The sequence below is a fragment of the Bufo gargarizans genome, chromosome 6, assembly GCF_014858855.1.
Source record: "Bufo gargarizans isolate SCDJY-AF-19 chromosome 6, ASM1485885v1, whole genome shotgun sequence".
NCBI classification, from domain to species: Eukaryota; Metazoa; Chordata; class Amphibia; order Anura; family Bufonidae; genus Bufo; species Bufo gargarizans.
In genome coordinates, this window is record NC_058085.1 from 51,018,816 (window position 1) to 51,026,565 (window position 7,750).

Here is a 7,750-nt window from a genome sequence, read left to right on the forward strand (position 1 = left end):
AGATAGAGCAAGTTCTATCTTTTTTACGGTGCGGAGGCACGGAACAGAACCCCAGGAAGCACTCCGTAGTTTCGTGCTTCCGTTCCGCACCGCATCTCTGGATATTTGGACCCCTTCAAATTAATTGCCAAGGCCCTCACTTAAATTCATGCAATCATAAACCAGGGATGGGCAAACTGTGGCTCTCCAGCTGTTGTAAAACTACAACTCCCAGTATGCCCAGTCTACCTACAGCAGGGCAGGATGGGATTTGTATTTTTATAACAGCTGGAGAGCCGCAGTTAGCCCATCACTGATATAGCCCTATGGCTTAATTATCTCAATTTGATAGGGATGCAGTGTAATGCATCCCTGGCTTAGACAAGCAGTAGACTTGTCCAGCCTAAATGGGGGTTAATGGCACACTAACCCATAGTCTGCACCTGTTTCTGAACAGGTTGTGGTATTCCTCCCCTCTTAGTACACTCCATGCACTATGTTTGGTACTGTATGCCAATCTCTATATGGGCATATTTACTTGCTGGTCTTCTACTCCTAATCTGGCTCCTGCACATTTCCTCTGTTGTCTTGGAAGTGCAAGTCTGCTAGTCGACACTGCTGTGGGTGTTACAGCTGTTCAGAACCTCTTTAGGCCCTGCGGCGGTGTATGATTTTGGCACTCATTCACCTCTACTTGCTAGCTAACTACCACACAGTCTTGACTCTCTCTCTCTTCACCAGATGCAGCATCTTTCAGCACTCTCTCAAAGCTGCTTGCATGCTACAGACCATTGGACTCTCTAAAGCACTTCTCTTTATACCTTCAACAAAATGTGCTGCACCTCCTTCTCTGGCAAATATTCATGTAGTATTACTACAAATAAAGCATACCTCCCAACTTTGAAAGGAATCAGAAGATCAACTCCTGGCTCATAATGCGCTGTGACAATAAAAAAAAAAGTTAAGCTACAACTATGATTTCGCCCATTCCCCTTTATGCCCTACAAACATTAATGAAGAGAATCCTCACAGTAATGACCAACCCTTAGTGCCCTCTTACAGTAAATTGTACCCGTAAGTCCCTATTCAGAGTAATGATGCCCACTTTGAGTCCACCTACACAGTAAAGATGCCCCCTTGAGTCCCCTTACACAGCATGATATCAATCTTAAAATGGTACTCGGGTGTCTAGATATTGATAACCTATTCTCGGGTAGGTCATCAATATCAGATGGGTGGGTCCAGCAACCATCATCCTATTTTCAGCAGATGTTGGCAATAAAACAGTTGGCGGAGTCGGATGCCGAAGGCTTCTCCACTGTCTAGTGGTCATGTTGGTCTACTGCAGCCCAGGTCCCATTCTATTGCTTGAGTCTCAGCCCCTTCATTCTAAACATTTTTGGGTTTCCAGCAATTTGATCCTGACAGATCAGACATTAATGCAGAAATGTAACTTGAAGTTCCTGGACCCCAAAGCCAAATCAAACAGGACCCCAACTTCCATGTTGCATATATAGTAATAGTATCTTCTTATATGGCAGAGGGGCCTTTGGGCTTGCTTGGGTACCAAGACCTGGGTGCTGCTGCTATTTCTGCACTCTCTATGCTCCCCTCCATTGTGACATATCTAAGATAAATGCAATGAATCAATATTGTGGTAAATCCCCCCTGTGCCAAAGTATACACCCCCTAAAACTATACACCGCCCCTCATAAACTAGAATACTGGAAAATATCTGATAATATTTTTACACGAGTCCATTAAATTGGGTTGTCATAAAAAGGATAGAAAAAAGGAGTGTGGTATTGGGATGTGTGGATTTATGTTAGCATTTTTTTATTACTTAATATTCTAGGTGTCTAGTTATCTATGGCAGTTAATGGCAGCTTCCATGGTGGTCTAGTGTACTAAAGGGATCAATGCCAAATCCTTGATGGTCTAGGTCAGTAAGGGGTTAATTTCAGCATCGCTGGTGGTCTAGGGAAGTGAGGAGTTAATGTCAGCATTCCTGGTTGTCTAGGGCAGTGAGGGGATTATGTCAGCATTTCTTGTGGTCTAGGGTAGTAAGAGGTTAATGTCAGTATCCCTGGGGATCTAGGACAGTAAGGGGCTAATGTAATCACTCCTCTTGGTCTACAGCAGAAGAAGGGTTAATGTACGCATCACTGATGATCTAGGGCTAGGAAAGTGTAAATGTAAGCATCCCTGGTAGTTTAGGGTAGAAAGTGGGGTTATGTCAGTATTGGTGGTGGTCTACAGAAATTACTGTTTTAAAAGCAGAGAAATGTAAATTTTGAAAATTGCCAATTTTTTCACATTTTTGGTAAATTTCGTATTTAAAAAAAAAATTAAATATTTTTACTCAAATTTACCATGAAGTACAATATGTGATGAGAAAACAATCTCAGAATGGCCTGGATGAGTAAAAGCGTTTTAAAGCTACTACATAAAGTGACACTGGTCAGATTTGCAAAAAATGGCCTGGTCCTTAAGGTGAAAAATGGCAGGGTCCTTAAGGTGAAAAATGGCAGGGTCCTTAAGGTGTTAAACCTCCACTGACCTCTTAATTTTACATTGGTGTCTGTTCAAATGGTGGAGGTTAACCCCTTCCTGCCGCCCCAAAGGGGTTGCCATGAGCAGCAATACTCCTGTACTGTGGAACAGCCTGCTTTGTGGATTGTTATATGGAAGACCCTCGATAGCCGCCACACCAGCACCTGTAGGGCCCCATTTCAATTGTTATATCACGTCTACAGGCCATAAACAAGTGTGACCCCCTCGGTGCTCCTCACCCATAACCACAGGACAGCAGAGTCTTTTTAATGTTTTTATTGTACAAGAGAGCAGGATTACTTCAGTTCTTTCACGGAGAGACCTGCAAGAGAAGAAAGGTTGGAGAAGCCCTTTAAATAGCTCTGGGCAGTAAGCAGGCGACACCTGTGGATGCTTGGATAGAACATCCTCTACTATGGCGGGCACATAGCGGGCAGACCCCTGGGTACAGGGCCCACCACTACTTACACTTGGCATCCTTTCTCCTGGCTGTCAGCAGGAAATCCTTAATCTCTTCAATTTTGCGAGGCTGTAAAATAAAGACACAAGTCAGATATACCAACCACAGCATCGGCACCCAGACGAGTGGCAGAACGGGCACGCCAACTACCATCAAGCATACCATGCTGGGAGTTGTGGTGCTACTCCAGGTAGATGCAAATAAAGAGAACCAGTAACCCCGTCTTGAGGGGTCATAGGTCAAGTCGAACGGAATGTCCAGTACTACAACTCTCACCATGTCTGCTACCAAACTGCTAGACATAACAAGCTACTACTTTTATAGCAAGAGCCATCTGGCAGCTCTACAAAAGTACTACAAATCCCAGCATTTGCCTCACTGATCACAATGCTGGAACTGTAGCTCTATAACAAAACAATAGCAAAAGACAGGTGCACCTGTCTTTTGCTATTGTTTTGTTGAATTGTTATATTGATTATGACATCCGCACTTGTTACCATGTGTGAGATGTCTATTGTGGTACTTGTGGTTCGCCGTGGGCATCCTCCACTGTATGCATTTTGCTGGGGATCGCCATTAGCAACGGGCCACAAGTGCAGGATTTGCTCCCCTGTATATATGCATGACTGCATGTGGGTTTGAGCACCTCCTGCTAATGCCACCCTGTCTTTTTAGTTTGGAACTGTAGCTCACATGTCTAGGGGCATCACATATTTCCTTCCCAGAAAAGTACTACAGCTCCCAACATGCACTCTACTACTTAATGGTATGACATGATAGGAATTACAGGGTACATCAATGTGCACCTTGCAACAAGCATATGGCAGTGACAGCTACCCTATGTACTACAACTCCTAGCAAGTACAACACATAACTGGAGAGGTTACATGCCAGGATCAGGCTTTTAGCACAATGTAAGTAGAGTACTTCTTAACTATACTACTACTACTCCCAATAAGCTCACAGCCACCTGAAAATTGTCGTGGCATACAGAGGCACTCCTAACAATACATGAATAAGTACTACAACTCTCACCCTCCACACTCTATATCAGGACTTACCGAGCATGAGACTGGCCAAAACCACCTGACATTACCCTTCTTGGCTATGTACTACTACTCTCATCGTCCACACGCCGCCCCCCCCCCCCCCCCCCCCCCCACACACACACACACACACACACACACTAATAATACCCGGTAGAAGCAGGGAGATACTTACCATGCTGCAGCTGGAATCCGAGGACCTGCGGGGGGAGGACACAAATGTCAGAGATCAGCACAACACACAATTGCCGCCCCGCAAAATACACAAAATACACCCCGCACCACCCGCCGGGCTACCCCTGGGCCCCATCACCTGCCTCCTGCCAGCCCCGTACACCGAGGATGGAGACAGATCCTCCGCGCCCGATACTCACCGCGGCGTCTCTTGAAACCAGAAAAGAAAGGAGCGTCACTTCCGGCTTCCGAGACTTGAAGAGGACCTTTCACCAGTCTTTACTTTATAAAAGCGATACCTCACACTGTAGCCCATGTTCCCTAGATGTCATATCGGTAATTTTTTTCATGATATGCTCCTCCGTTGTGCCCCTCGTTCTGTTTAGGCGTCCTGTGTGCTAATTAATAGCATCGGAACAGGGAGGAGGAGACATCAGCTTTTCTCAGTGGGCGTCTCTTCCCTTTGGCTGTAATGATCTACGCTATGATTGGACAGCCAGATAGAAGAGACGCCCACTGAGAAAAGCTGATATCTCCTCCCTGTCCCGATGCTATTAATTAGCATACAGGACGCCTAAACACCTTATACCTCTCCTGGTGCCAAATGGCTTCCAGTGAGTGAGGGAGAGCAGGCTAAGCTTTATACTCACACTAATTAAAATCAGCTCCCCCTCACTCACTGAAAGCCATTTGCCACCAGGAGAGGTACAGGGTGGATTCTCATTGCATTCGTTGGTGTCTATTTGGCACCAGGAGAGGTGTGGAGTGGGCTCTGCAAGCATGTTGGTACCTGCATTCCCTGGATTTAAGGGAGATCATTGTGGCACCAAAGATGACAAAAATTAAGGTGGGCCCAGCATGCATGTGGAACCTGCACTCCCTGAATTTTATGGTGGCCGTCATGGCACATAACAGGTAGAATTTAGTGTTAGGTTCCCGTCTTACAGAGATCGCCTTGACGTGTGGCGGACGGGCCCAAATAATTTTGTACAAAATGTATTTGCCAAGAATCTCACATTTACATAATAAACGAAGCAGTAGCAAAAGAATACTTTTTTGTACTTTGTTTGGTTTGCAGAGAGCTGTTGCATTGTATTTTTTACTTTGTGTTTTCAGCCACGGCAAGGTGCACCTGCGCATTGGAATGTGCTGACTGACCCCCATGGTGCTGCGATTACCCCCAATCGTTCCCCAGAGCCCGGCGGACCTTGCGCAGTACATGTACGGCGCTGGTCCCCATGTGACGTCCGAATGCGCTGTACATGTACGGCGCGGGTCCTTAAGGGGTTAAAGTGGCCCTGGAAAAAAAAAATTTAAGTGGTCCCATGTTGTAGGTACAGTAGGTTCAAACTGACAGAAGACAGGTCAAAACAAGTAGGTGGGGACAACCGAAGTAGGTGAAGCCTGCAATAATGTAGTGCAGTGCAGAATAGCGCCCCAGTAGAACCAAATACTACAGGACGGCACAAAATACTTCCGCCCTCATCACAGTATTCAACTGTATCACCATCATGAGGACAGTAATACAGTTGAGTTCAGGAGGACACCTGCGGCTGTTGAGCATCAGATCACTATGTACCTGACCTGCGGCCATCAAGAGGTCTTGAGTGGCCCCCTGGGCATCAGCCCACCGGGAAAATTCCCTGTAGCCTATGGCCAATCCACCCCTGGTGGCAACCCTAGTTGCCATTCACCCTGCCAATACTTAGCTACAGGAACGTGCACACATAGGGCTCAAATGGGACTTGAGCCCCTGCTTCCTTTTATTTTTATTTTTTTGATGTTGTCCCAAGCCCAGGGATGTCTTTAATGTGGGGAAAAAGGGGCAGCTGCCCCAGGTCCAGTTGTTCCTGGGGGGCCCAAGGCAGCTGGCCACTGCCCAAAATTTCAATTACATCAAGTGGCGTGCCGCGGGGGAGGGGGCCGTCCGCCCCAGCTGTCAGGTGGTCAGCTACAAGGGGATGCTGCTATGCATGCCTGCCTGCGTGGCGGTAAGGTATAGTATTCTGATAGAATATCGGCACTCCAGAGCAAACTGTGAGAGAGTGAGAGCTGTAGGAGAAAGGACCTTACATGATATCATCACCATGTGACCAGTAACATAGCGATATTACTGATCACATGGCTATGAGGTAATCAAAGGTCCTTTTATTTCTTCCAGGACTCAGTGTTGCTGCAGCCTGCAGGAGAAGGGTAGGTCACGTGGGTCGGCAGCGCTCTGCTATCACAGGCACTGGCCAACTGTTTGCAGAGTAGGAAGATCAAGGATGGCGGCCCAGCAGCGAATGTAGAGGGGAGAAAGTCTGTGAGCGCTGGAGAGGTGGATGTGACTACTGGGGAGAGTATGAGGATTGTATGCTGGGGGAGGCTGTGTGGTATTATATACTGGGGGGGCTGCTGTATGGGATTATATACTGGGGGGCTGCTGTATGAGATTATATACTGGGGGAGTGGTGTATGAGATTATATACTGGGGTGCTGTATACTGTGTGCTATACTGCTCTACTGTGGGGTGCTGTATAGTGGGTGCTATACTGCTTTACTGTATACTGTGGGGTGCTGTATACTGGGTGCTCTACTGTATTCTGTGGGGTGCTGTATACTGGGTGCTATACTGCTCTACTGTATACTGTGGGGTGCTGTATACTGGGTGCTCTACTGTATACTGTGGGATGCTGTATACTGGGTGCTATACTGCTCTACTGTATACTGTCGGGTAATGTATACTGGGTGCTATACTGCTCTACTGTATACTGTGGGGTCCTGTATATTGTGGGGTGCTATACTGCTCTACTGTACACTGTGGGGTGCTGTATATTGTGGAGTGCTGTATACTGGGTGCTATACTGCTCTACTGTATACTGTGGGTGCTGTATATTGTGCAGTGCTGTATACTGGGTGCTATACTGCTGTACTGTATACTGTGGGGTGCTGTATACTGGGTGCTATACTGCTCTACTGTATATTGTGGGGTGCTGTATATTGTGGAGTGCTATACTGCTCTACTGTATATTGTGGGGTGCTATACTGTATGCTATAGGATGCTATACTGCATACTGTGGGGTGTTATACTATGTATTGCATACTGTGGGGTGCCATCAATGTTTGAGGTGAGACAACCCCTTTTAGGAGTCAAAAATAAGAACCATGCAGCGATGTCCACAGGAAAATAAAAATTAATTAAAAATACATTAAATTTCCGTGTCTTGAATGCCTAGAAATAGGCCAGCCCTTCAAACAAGCTGTCTTTACATGTTAATAAAATATTATATATATATATATATATATATATATATATATATATATAACTTTATTGCTTCTGTCACAGACTCCAGACTAAAAAAAATAACCAAGAGCCATTGACTCCTGAACTGAAAAATTTAGGAGCCAAATTTAAAATGCATATAATTAGAGTTTTAAAAAAGGACTAGGCAGAGAAGATGAGATCCAGCTCTACATATAGGAGAATACAGCACCACATATACCACATACCTCTTACATCCAGGGACATCTCCTGTCATGTAGACCTTCTCTTTCC

At 45.8% G+C, this 7,750-nt stretch overlaps 1 long non-coding RNA gene across 1 annotated transcript; it reads right to left on the reverse strand.

Moving 5' to 3' along the window:
• Window positions 1-2,793: 2,793 nt before the first annotated feature.
• On the reverse strand, window positions 2,794-7,750 carry LOC122940079. The gene is made up of 4 exons (XR_006390241.1): window positions 7,705-7,750; window positions 4,214-4,238; window positions 3,001-3,061; window positions 2,794-2,854 (listed from the first exon to the last, which is right to left on the reverse strand). It is a non-coding gene; the product is annotated as an uncharacterized LOC122940079 (long non-coding RNA).